We start from the raw sequence: 12,937 nt of genomic DNA, 5'->3' as shown, positions 1-12,937 counted from the left end.
GACTGTAAAAGCAATTAAGCTAAGTAATAAAGACTCAGCTGCACTGAGAGTCACATTTCCTTCTAAGAATCCCAGTGAGATCTGTTTCACCATCCTTAAACACATAAAATATTTGCTAGTTTATATTTGCTAATCAAGTTCCTTTCTTCATCAAATTACTTACTTGTATTAGGTTGGAAAGACAAAATAACTCCCCAAGGCAGGAAAATACTCATAAGATACTATACAGGAGAAGGAAGAAAATAAGAATAAAATGTATCTGGGCCTGGAGCAAGACAAAGCAGTCACATTCCTGTCAACCTCTGGCTAGAAGAGCCTGGGAAAATTGCAGCACTGTAGCTGGGGACAATTTTCCTGATAATGATGGCTGTAACAAGAAAAGAAAGAGAGGTTTTACAGGGAGCTGGGAAACAAAATGGGGTGTAGGTGCAGATTAGTAAAATCAGCCCAGTGCAGGAATTCTGAGAGTGGGTCAGTGGCATGGCCATTCTCTAACCTTTTGACAGCCTTGCACCCCTCTCAGACCCCAGGAGCAGAGGGGTCCCTCATCTCTCCAGGGAAAGAATACAAGGGCTGGACATGCACTATCAGAATTATTTAAGTCTCTGGGAATTTTAAGGGATGGGTGTTATTTTCTCTAAGTTAGTTCAGTTTATCTCAGCTGATGTCAGGGGAGTAACCCTGGTGAAAAAGGGTGAGATGTTTGATTCTGAGGGCTTACATTGCTCACCTGTTCTCTCTGGACATTTGAATTCCCAACATATCTACTAAGAAACTCTAGATTTGGAGTTGTTATCTTCTTCTTTTATTTTGATCTTGATGGATTGCTTTTGTGCTTGTCTGACTGGACCATCTGCTGATATTGCAGAAGGACATGTCTTGGTATTAATAAACTCTCTATATTAATGTAATATTTTGCATGGGGACCCAGCTGAATTTGTTCAGCCTGTTCTCAGTATGATGCTGTCAGCCACTGATATTCGGAGGGGAAAGCCATAAATACTTTTCCGAGTCTAGTTAATGACTTTTTTTTTTTTTTTCCAAGTTTCAATCAGAATAATTGCCACGGTTTTGCCTGGGAAATAACGACTTGCAAAAATGCACTCAAGAGGGATGTAGGAGAATTAAACAATGCCAGATGTGAATGTCCTGTTTTAGCCAATGAACTGCCAGGCACTTCCCAACCTCAGTAACTATCTTCAGGACAACAAAACCCACAGGATGAAGGAAAAATTGCATTCTGGATTTCTGAGAGACACACATATGCAAACCAATGTCTGTGCCCCATTCATTGATGCAAATCTGAAGAGTTCTTGCTTTCTTCTTTTAAAAATCTTCCGTTCCTCTAGACCCAAGGCCAGCTCAAGTCTCTCCAAAAAATAATTAAAACCATAAATCATTTTGGAGTCAAAACAGAAATGGCAGGGGAAAAAAGAGGTGAAACTGTATCTCCAGCTATTTTTCATTCAGAAGAACTGAGAAACAACGGGCTAAGATATGGCAAAACTTTTCATCACCCAGGCTCAGCTTCACTGAGACTCATTTTGCCTTCTGGGTTGTCCATCTCTATAAGCAAATACCTATAAATAAAGCAACTGTGACATCTGCATCCTTCCTAATGGGATAGCAGCTGGATTCCCAGGGTACCACAACGTGCTGGGATGAAATTTCCAAGCTGTACCTGAGCAATGCTCAGACATTGGTCACTTCCCCAGCAAAGATGTGTTTGCAGCTGGTTTTCCTCCCAGCATCACCACCAGGATAAAAGGAGCAAAGCAAAAACTGGGAGCAAGGTGTGTTTCTCTACAGGCTGTGTCCACTGCCAGGCACACCTGGCCTTGCACTGAGCCTCAGGGAAGCAAAAAAACTCCAGCTCTGACTTTCAGGCATCTTCTTTACATTCCATTTCTCTGTCCCTTTACCCTGTATCATCACAAGCTTCAAAAGCGCCCGTGCTTCTACCTCCTGAGAGTTCTTTTATTTCTGCTGTGTGCAGTCAAGTTAAATGCCAAAATAAAAGCAGGGAACAGTACCTAGAGAGGTGATACAACAGCATGAAGCCAGTTTAGTCATTCTTATCTCCTTGTGATCAAAATCACAGCTCTGTGTCTGTTTGCAACAATGCCATGAGAAAAGCCAGGAGGAACTCTGCCAATACATTTTCAGACAATTTCATGTTAAGGATAAGGCAATTCAATTTACAGAAGTAAATCTTTTTAGTTATGTAGGTACTTTGAGTGCAAAGCTATAAACCAAAACATATTAAGAAAGAGTTACTGTTGTATAATTAATGTTCCAAAGAAGAAAAATATTTATGCTAAGGGATGACGCTAACTGCATTCCCACTTGAGTGTGTTATGGTACAATATTTAATTACATGCTTGCATTTCTCAAACATCTATTACGACCTATCTTCTGCTAGACATGATGCATGTGTATTATTGGGCTGAACAACATGATAATACATCAAAAGAAATTGCAAGAATTGTTTTCCAGTTATCACAACAGAATGGCAATTCCCTTCCAGCTCAGACTTGCTCCCAAACTGATGAACCATGGCAGTGCTCCCTCCCACACAGGCCAGCTTTGAGCAGGAATGCCTCAACCTGGGGGATATTTTCAGAATGCTACAAGCAACAGAAAAAAAAAAAAAATGCAACTACAAAACAACTTTCATCAAGAGAACTTGCTACTATCAAAGCTGCAGTGAAGGCAGGGATTCACATGCCACTTTGAAGTACACACAGGAAAATCCAGGAGTCTCTGGATATTTGCTTTCTCTTCACTCCTCACATAATTCCAGACACTTCAGCTGACTACACTTAATTCATTTGAGAATACATGCAATCTTCAGCTGAGCTTTTAGACATATCCACGTTTAGTAAACCACAAAAGGCGGTGAAGTAGCTCTGCAGGATTATTTAACATTTATGTGAGCCCTCACACACAATTACACGAGTATATCAAAGTTTAGTGTCTAACCAGCAAGGCTAAAATGTCATTTCTGAGAGGTGTTGGTACCTTTGGTAGGGCTTTAACCCCAGCTGGTGACACTGCTCTGTCACTGTGGGCACTGCAGGATGAGCCTCAGCAAGGTGACATACCAGGCTGGGAAAGCTGGGATGCTCATAACAAAAAAAAATAAATAAAAAAAAAAAAATTGAAACTTAAATTTATGGGGTAGGGAACACCTTTGACACATTTTTTGTTTGTTTATGTTAAATTTCACACAAATCTACAGAATTTGAGTGAAATGCTTTCATCCTTCTAAAATCTGACTTGATTTTGTCCACCATGAGATTTCTGCTTATCTCAGGATCTCCAGCTCCATTCTCACTGCTAAGTTGGGAAAAGTTTGCTTTGGTTTGCCATGTCTCAATATAAGGTGTGTCGCAATACCTGAGACTGAGGAGTGTTCAGGAACTGAAGAAAAGGTGGAAAGGGAAAATTTCAAGGCCATTAAACTATTTGAGAATCAGTGGATTCCTACTGAGGCAAAAAGAGAACCTGTTTGGATTTATTTTTTAATGGAAAAGTTTGTTGTGAATAGGGACTGTTCCTTCTAACAGAACTTATATGTATTTAAACTTCCTCATCACAGCTGACTACACCCCAAGGGCACAGTTTGCCAAAAATGGTTGACAAAATGTCTGGAAATCTTCCACATGTGCAGCTGGCAAATTGACACTTCATGTCTCATTCAACCCCCAGCAATGAATTCTTACTCTGACATTGACCAAAAATAAAAGTGTTGTTCCTTTCAAATATGCTACCTTCCCAAATTCCTGTGCATACAAATACAGACACATTTTATAAAAAGCATAATGGTATGGTTAATAATTCTGCTTCTTTCTCTTTCCTGCACTTAAATAAATCTTTTCTTCACCATTTCTCTGAAGAAGCCTTTACTGAACACAGTCTTTTCAAGGGCACACCTCTCAACTACAGTATTCAAAGCCTGGTCTTTTGTTTGCAAGAAGAATTTGGGGAAAAAAACCAAAACCCACAATAAAAACCCTACCACGTTGCCATTGTGACTTGGTACACAGCAGGCAAAGCTGCATGTGAGAGGAGCCTCCTTTTGAGAGCAAATCCAGTGGTTTCATTTCCCAGCTTTTCTCTAATGCCACAAACACACCCAGAGCCACTCCTCCAACACGTGCATGTTACCTATCTCAAAATACCACTTTTTGCAACCCAACTGAACGTTCTCAGTAAAGGACAGACATTATTTTTGAAATAAGTCATTTCAAAATGAGGAGCAATGATTGTTTTTCTGCAAGGAAAGTAAAGGCCAGCTATTTGTGCTCGACAACATGCCTGGCACTGGAGGATTAAACTCAAGGGCCCACAATATCCCTTATGTACTGGGAAGGACAGCAGGTAGATGCTCCTAAGAGATTTAATTCTAATGCTGCATAAGCCACTCACAGGCACAAAGACTTTGGCATAGACACAGATTCCAACTGTTCTATGTAACTAAACAAACCCAGAAAGAGCATTCACTGCTGGCAAGCCTGGAAAAGAGCATGTGAAAACCATGGAGAAGCAAAGCAAGGATATCTCCCACAGCCCTGAGCAGTGCCTTTGGGAGGAGGAGGAGACAAATCTCCCTCTTCCCCTTTGAATTTTCCAGCACCAACTACAATTTCCCTGGATAACTATCACTTCCACTGAAATAGTTTTTAGAGAGCTACATCAAAGGAACCTGCACACCAGTGCACAATATTTATTTGCCCTCTGGGAGAAAGCCAGCATTGGTAGGTGAGCACAGGGAGTGCAGTACTGGGAGCTTTAAGGAATGTGGGACTTGGGGAAGGAAGTAAGTGTTTAAATACTTAGGTCAGAAACATATTCTGTCCCACATTTGTCTGGTAAATTTAATTTTCACCCTCCATGTCCTATTTCTGCAGTGCTCAGGAAATCACTAAACTGAAAATAATTGGAAGCTGGAGAACTATTAAGGGGAAATATCACATTTGCTTGCCCTGTTTTAATCATCCTGGAGCTATCAGACTAGATGGATTTTTCTCCTGCTCCAGTACAGCTGCTCTTATTCTTTTTTCTTTCAGAAAGGGTAACATCCCACATGAACACGATTTAAGGTCAATATACACTTGTGGAATTGTACCAAGATTACAAATGCATGTGTGCACACGAGCTTCCAAAGCTGGGTGGCTTCAAACTCTGCTTACAAAGATCCAGCTCAGAGCCACAGTTCCATATTGTGGTACATGCAATATTGATGGCATTTTTTGTTCCATTTCACATTTTAAAGCTGTAACACACAGCGTTTAAAGCATACAGTTTACAGGAGTGCTTTTACAATTGCAATTAGCCTTTGCTTTGGACTTCACTTACTAACAGCTTCTCAAGAAAATGGCAATTTCAGGTGTTTTGGCTATTGCAGCATCGTTTTGCAGTACTGCATTAACCAGACACCTTTAAAACAAGGTTTAATCCCATTTTGAAAAGGATATGATGGTGCATGAGCAGCAGCACAAAGAGCTGCTGTGCCTCAGCACAGTCACAGACACCGAGGGCAGGAAAGAGCCAGGGAACACAAGGCTGGCAATGGGACTGAATTCTCAGCACTTACAGTTTGCTATGAAAATAAACTGCAACACTGGCCAGAGCAGTGTGTGGGAGATACCTGCAACACCCTGCAGACAATGCAGCCATCAGCAGGGAGCTCCAGAGCAAATTCCAGAGCTCCCTGAGGGAGCTCAGGGCACACAGATGGGATAAGTTGGGGCTGTCCTGTGCTGCTGAACTCAGGGGCAACACTCCAGGCTGCAAGCTCCTCTCTAAAAGCTCCTTTTTCACATCTCACAAACCCTTTTGACTCTCCACACATCATCAAAGATGGGAGGAAGTTTTCCCAAGACTCCAGAAATGAAATATTTCTTATTCCCTGTTATGTAGTTGATAATTAGAGGAGGGCTGGGGGAAAGGATTTGGAACGGGTTTTGTGTTTCAACAGACTTAACATATTACAGCAAACTGCTCAGAAAGCCTTTGTGGGAATGGGCAGAGAGTTTTTGAGCTCAAAGCTATACAGATTAAATGTGTTGGTAGGTTTTCTTACATTTAAAATCCCACTCCCATTTTGAATTACACTTTGAAATTATTTTGCGACTTCTTATGGAGATCTGCCTCACTGAGGGAAAGCAAAGTTTCCTCACACAGAGTTCTGAATTCCAGTGCTTTTCATTGCAACACTGGCACAAAGTGGGAAGTTAGCAATTCCACTGGCAAGAGACTTGTGTTGCCTCACTTCACACTGTTTTCTGGGTTAAATGGGAAACTTGAGTTTGGATATTCTTTTCTTTTTGTGAAATGGCTCATTTTTTGGGACATGTATTTATAGAGCATTAGGGGTCTTACCACGACTATTTCTCCTCCGTGCAATACACTACACAAAAGACACTTGTAATAGAGCATACAATGGGGGAGAAGGCAAAGAAGAAAGAACTATTCATCTTTTTTATAGAAAAAGATTTTACACTTACCTGCATTTTTCAGTTCATAAATGAAGAGAAGAAGAACAGAAGATCCAACGGCAGCAAAAATATGGAAGAGAAAAAAAGAGAAGATACACAATTAATTCAGAAAAGGAGTTTATATAACACAGACAGCTCAGTGCTGTAGATGTTGCCCATTGTCTCTCCACAAACCAGATCACATACACTGGATCTCAGAAGGTGTAAACTCATGGCAGAGAGAGTTTATTTTATGGCTGAGGACACAATTTGTTGAAAAGAGCTTAAATTGTGGAGCATGGCAGTTTCTTTCTTACAGCACAACGAAAGCCTGGTCAAAGTATTTGCTTTCCTGAATACACTTCAGAAGATGAGGTATCCTGAAGATGATGAGAGTTTTGGTGTGTCTTTTTGTGTGTTCTAGTCATTTTTAAGAAAAAAAAAAGGCAGAACAAAAGACTTTGGCAGGAAAAAGCACTGTTTTCCATCCCTGAAGAGAGCCCTTACTTCTGTATATAAAGGTCTCTACCTCAGAGAGAATTAACACTTATTTACCAACAGAGCTCTTTCAAGGATTCTCAAGTTCAGTGGATTGCTTCTCTCTCCACACGACGAATTTTAAAAACACTGAAGAAAACCAGGCAGACAGGACTGTCTTTTCTGGAAAATCCTCTTTCCCCTCCCTCCATCCCACCCTCTCACCATCAGCCAGGAGAAGGCTGAGATGAAAAGGCTGCACCTTAGCTAAGGCTGTGTGTGCAGGAGTGAGGCTGACTTTCAGCTCTGCACTGCACACAAAGAGAAGCCATTAGAAGCCCCAGGGTTACAGGGAAAGGCACTGACAGGTTCCTTTTAATTAGGCTGAAAACTAACTTGGTGAGAATAGCTTGTCTGTATCAATAGCTCTAATTGACTGTTCTGAAGACAGACAGAGCAAATAAAGCAGGGGGTAATTATTGTCTGTGACAATTTGATTGACAAGCTTGTCCCCTGGAGGAGAATCCAGAGAGCCCATTGTCTAGCAGAGCCCCCAAAATAAAGCACTGGCTTTCAGAAGGCTCCATTAAAAAGCCCAGGGGAGGCCTGGGAGATTTGGCTCATTTAATGGGCTAAGAGGCACTGCAGGCAGGGAGGCTCAGGTGTGCTCACTGGGGAGGGGAAGAAGGAGCACAGATGTGGTTCAAGCTGGGCAGGAGGGGGGAAAGGAGAGCAGGTGAGGAAAGTGGTGCCTCACTCTGCCTGCACTACACTCAGAGATTCAGATTTTCCATTCTGCATTGTGAAAAACGAGGTTCACTTTCCTGGTAGAATTTAAAAGTTTAATAAAAGACAATAAGAGACAAACAATAAAGCAAAAGGTTATAACTGCTGGGTGCTTGGCATTCAGCCAAGAGCACCTCTGCTGTTTTGGAGACACACCTTAAATTTATTAGCTCCTTGCATATTATAGACCCATCATACATTAACAAACTTTTCCATATTCCAGGAGCTGTTTTACATGGCCACTCCTTGAGTTTGCCTTTTTAGAGCATGCATTTTCCTTGGCTGTGGTTTTAATTTATTTTTTTATTACTCTCAGTTTGGGTTGTGGTCTAATTTTGGCAGACACTCAGTGCTGGTAGCTGGTCTATCAGTAGCAGGTGTCTTTATTGGGTGTTATTCAATCAGGTAGGTAGTTTACTTACTACAAAGACATTTTATCAGCCTATTTTACTCCTCAAGAAAACTGTATTTTAAAAACCATTTCAACACCACACATTTAGTATCCACCCTGATATTTGCAAAAAGCCAATACCATAACATGTATTTATAAGAAGCATCATGGCATGAAGAGAGAGCACTGCTTGAGTCAGCCAGGAATACACAGGAAGCAATTCAAAGGGATGGGGATGTCCAGTCTAACACACCACAGTGGAAGAGCTGCTACCCGTGCTTGTTTCCTAAGCACAACCCAAATCTATTCGGGCCATGCTTTTAAAAAGCACCTTTGGGGACTTTTTCAGCAGAAGCAAAAACCTCCCCAAAGCACTGTGCTGCCTGCCAGGCATCCCACAGCAAAGATGAGGGCCCCCCAAAAAACAAGGAGAAGAAACAGGAGGGAGAAAGCATCAATTAGAAACAAACCTGGCAGGTCACTTGGAAAGAATTAATAGAGACACCTCAGTGCTGCTCACTTGCTCACCCACTTTCCAAGTTCTTTCACTTCTACAGAAACATCACTAAGGAAAAGTTTCCCTACCATCTGCTGACCCCACTTGTTTTCTCCCTATGAAGACTGAATGTGTGTGTTTAGAGAACAACGGTGAAAATAAAAAGTTAGTGTTACTAGAGGTATGGATTTAATTTCAATTTTTTTAACTATTAAACGAATTAACAGAAACTTGCAATTTCCCCCTTGTTTTATTTTAATGTCAAGATAATTTCATTAGAAATTCCAAACTGCCTTGCTAAGGATATTAATATTCCTGTTCTCCACATCAGTGAAAAAAAAATTAAATTATTTGGGCATTTTTATTCAAGAATGACCCTTCAAACCACCAGGTTGTTCTTGCACCCAGAATCAGAGAGCACAGGAAAGTCCCAGCTGCTGCCAGGAACAGTGCTGGGGGCCCTCAGGCACATGGGATGGGGCCAAACCTCACTCAAGAGGAACAAAAGAAACAACAAAAAAAAAGAAACCATCAGTTCCAGCCTGTCACTGTGTGTGACAGTAGAGGCTGTGACAGTGACAGGCTGCACACAGAGCTTGGTGCAGGCAGGTAGGACACACTCACAGAGAGAGGCAGAGCCTTTGAGAGCTTACAATTTCAATGGCTGAGACAAAGGATGAATGGAAAGCTGAGCGACAGGAGCTGCCCAAAAGCTCAAAAGCAGGCCAGGGACAAATGTTGTGAAAGCCCCAAGATGTCCTGACCTCAGGCTCAGTGTCTGACCACTGAGGGACAGGCAGCCCATCAAGTGTCACATGCCAGGTACCTTCCATTCTGGGAAGGGAAAATAAAACATGAGCTGTGTCCTCTGGCACACACAAACAGGGCTTTTTTTTTTTTTTTTTTCCCTGCCAGACAGTCTGCCTCCTGACTGTCTTTACAAAGAGCAATGCCACAGGACAGCACACTGCTCCAGCCCCCCAGGTGGTGGTCCCAGAAGAGTTAAAAATGACTGAGCCATGAACACAGGTCAGTTTTATAAAGTTCAATCTACTGTTCTGCCTGGAAGGTCAAAGACATTACTGCAAGAACTGAAACTGTGCTTAGAGGTCATTGCCCCAGCACAAATTGCAACAGCACAACCACATAAACCACAAAATCTCCAGAGACACTGCTGGAGAAGTCAAAGGGTAAGAGAACATTGCAACCTGGGCCTTGAGAAATGCAGAAACCCTGAGGCATCCATAGCTGTGGAGGGCATCCCTGTCTGCAGAGTAGAGGCTGAACTCAAAGAACACTTAAACTTTGAGCTATCCAAAATATTTTAAGTCAAAGAATCATCAGATAGTTTGGGTTGGAAGAGACCTTTAAAATGATCTTATTCCACCCCCTGCCACAGGCAGGGACACCTTCCACTGTCCCAGGCTGCTCCAAGCCCTGTCCAGCCTGGCCTGGGACATTTCCAGGGATGGGGCAGCCACAGCTTCTCTGGGCACCCTGTGCCAGAGCCTCACCTCCCTCACAGGGAAGAATTCCTTCCTAATACCCAATCTATCCCTGCCCTGTGTAAGTTTAAAGCCATTCCTCCTTGTCCTGTCACTCCACCCCTTGTCCCAAGTCCCTCTCCAGCTCTTTTGGAGCTTCTTTAGGTACTGGAAGGGGCTCTGAGATGTCCCTGGAGCCTTCTCTTCTCCAGGCTGAAACCCTCCAGCTCATCAGAGAGCTGGGCAAAGGATGAGCCTCCTGCTCTGGAGAAAGGAAAAGCTATTTTCCAGAGTTGATCAGGCAAAATTCATCTATCAAAGAAAGAAGGTGAGCACTGGAACTTACAAAGGTTGATTTCCCAGGGCTTGGGGTTTGATTATCCCATGTCTAACAGAAGAAGGAGCTCTACTCAGAGCTTCTCTAGAAGCAGAGGCCTGTGTCCCATGTGGGTTCATTAATGTCTAATAATGCAGCTGAGCTTACCCCTAAACCTGCCCTGAAGCAGGGAATTAATTTGTGTGTGTGTGTGTCTCTGCTTTGCCTGGCCACCTATTTTCACTGAACTTCCCAGCTGAAATTGCCCAGTGAATTCAAAAGCTTTTACAACAGGAGTGACAAGCATGAAATGAGATGATACAATCATGTACACCTCATTCCCTTCAGAAAGCAGGTTAAAAGTCATTTAGGATGCTTTTCAGCACAGAACTCCTAATGGCTGACCATTTCAGAATGAAGGTTTTTATGATGTTCTTCTGTACTGTGATGCTAAATAGGAATAACTAAGGGACCAGGGACAGAAATGGAGCACAGGCAGTGGATGCCTGGGCCTGTGGGTGAGCCAGGCACAGAACATTTCCAGAATGAAGACTACACTAATTGGACCCACAGTGCCATGAGCAAAGCAAGGCATGGCAGCTCTTCCCCCTGCCACCAAAGCCAAAGAAATTCTTGCTTCCTTAGCTCTTTCCAAAAGGACACTACTAATGACTAGTGCTAATTTGTGTTGTAAACAGCTTTTCTCAGGCCTAGGAAAGTCTCCATGACTCTGCTCCTAACTGGGACCCAATTATTCCTCCAGGTCTTGTGCTGTGCTGCACAAGGTTTCCAAGTGTGGCACAAGGACTGACCCTACAAATAAAGAGTCACCACTGCCTTGCATGTGCTTCATGCTTGGAATCCATTTGTGGTTTTTAGCTGCTGGCACCATTAGGGGAGATGCTGTTCTCAATTAAAACCAGCCCATTGCTTCCCTAGGCTTAATTAGAAGCAGGGCTTACATTCTGGCACCACCAGTATTTTCTTTTCAATTAATGGACTTAACAGGCAGCAGATGCCTGTGTCTTCCTTTCTCCCCTCTCCAGCAAGCATCCCACCCCTATTTTAAAATCACCAACAATGATTTTAAAGAGACAGCTAATTCAGATACTGCTTCTAAAACTGAGAATAATTGTAAAAAACCCCAAATAAATCCATGAGAAAGCCCATAGTAATCTTCCATCTTCTCTACATTTTAAAGCAGGTGAGAAATGCTGAGCAAAAAGGAGAATGGTGAATTAAATAACAGTGCAAGCCATGATGGTCTAGGACAAATCTTCTTGTGTGACTTCCTTTAAGTCCAATGCTAAGGCTGCAAAAAGACTGCAGTTAATTTCTCCTGATAATTCACACACTTCAACTTTCTTGCACCTTTTCATTGATCATAAGTTACTCCTCCGACTGGAAACTATAAATTTCTAATTAAATGTGGTGTTGATTTTTTATTATATAGTAGCCTTTACCCCAGTAAGATTATTGTTGCCTGCTTTTATTAAACTTTGCAGACCTTCCTCTCTTTAAATGACTGCTCCTCTTTGGTAGGAATTTGCCAGACTTCTCTGCTCCAGACACTTTGGTCAGGGATTCAACAGAAGTACAGCACGCTGACATGAATACTGCTTGCTTGGAAATTTATTTAAAAACAGCACTGGGGAGGGGGGGAATCACAGCTCAGGGTGACAACACTGTCCAGCCACGGGGGACTCCAAGGAGGCTTCAAATACACCTGATAACAATGCTGCCTTCCTGGCAGGCCTGGGCAGGAGGTGTTCCAGAGGCCTGGATGAATCACATGGAAAATCAGATATATCAGATGAAACTTCCTTTTAAACCTGCAGGGCTAATCACCCTGAGATGAAAGGATGATTTCATGGAGCAGTCTGATAGCTGTCCTACTCCTGCTTTGCTCCTTACCCTGTAAGTAAGGTAAGGGGAAAAGCCTTTTCCCCACCCCTTGTAAGTAAGGAGGAACAGAATGCCACAGCACCAACATTCCCCCCGAGACCTGCAGTGCCCTGCATTCCATTTTACAGCACTGAGCCACCACTACTTCACAAAGCAACCCTGAAACCCAGCCATACTCAATGCTTGAGAAAATGTCTGTCCCAAGGGCCATGGTACATTTTGTGGTGAATTCTGTGATGAATAAGTTGTTTCTTTTACTGACATTGCTGAGCACCCACCTCTGCACTGGTGCCCACCCACCAGTTACTGTCCCCCACAGTCTGCTGTACCTGGCAATAAATGATAACAAATGGCAATATCTGACAGCTTAGCCTACCTTGTTCGATGTCCTGAGCATCTAAAAACCTACAAAATCTCCCCAGTTTTATTTCTGAGCACTTTAGTACAAAAGGTCCAGTGTCCCCCTTTTCATGTCTTACAAGCCAGGCCAGCACTGGTGTTCACTGCATGGCACAGAGCCAGGAAAGAACAGTTTGCTTCCCTTTAGTCTAACAAAACTAACTTGCCTTTCTGTTAAGCAGCTGTGTCAGATCATGTTTA

The 12,937-nt window shown here is 42.6% G+C and overlaps 1 protein-coding gene across 1 annotated transcript in view; it reads right to left on the bottom strand.

Moving 5' to 3' along the window:
• HS6ST1 (heparan sulfate 6-O-sulfotransferase 1) overlaps positions 1-12,937 on the bottom strand; it is a 181,150-nt gene that overhangs the window by 82,255 nt on the left and 85,958 nt on the right. The window lies entirely within an intron of this gene.

The sequence above is a fragment of the Sturnus vulgaris genome, chromosome 10 (assembly GCF_052056855.1).
Source record: "Sturnus vulgaris isolate bStuVul1 chromosome 10, bStuVul1.hap1, whole genome shotgun sequence".
In the NCBI taxonomy this organism is placed as follows: Eukaryota; Metazoa; Chordata; class Aves; order Passeriformes; family Sturnidae; genus Sturnus; species Sturnus vulgaris.
The sequence above is the reverse complement of the archived record's forward strand: the minus strand, read 5'-3'. Positions and strand labels throughout refer to the sequence as shown.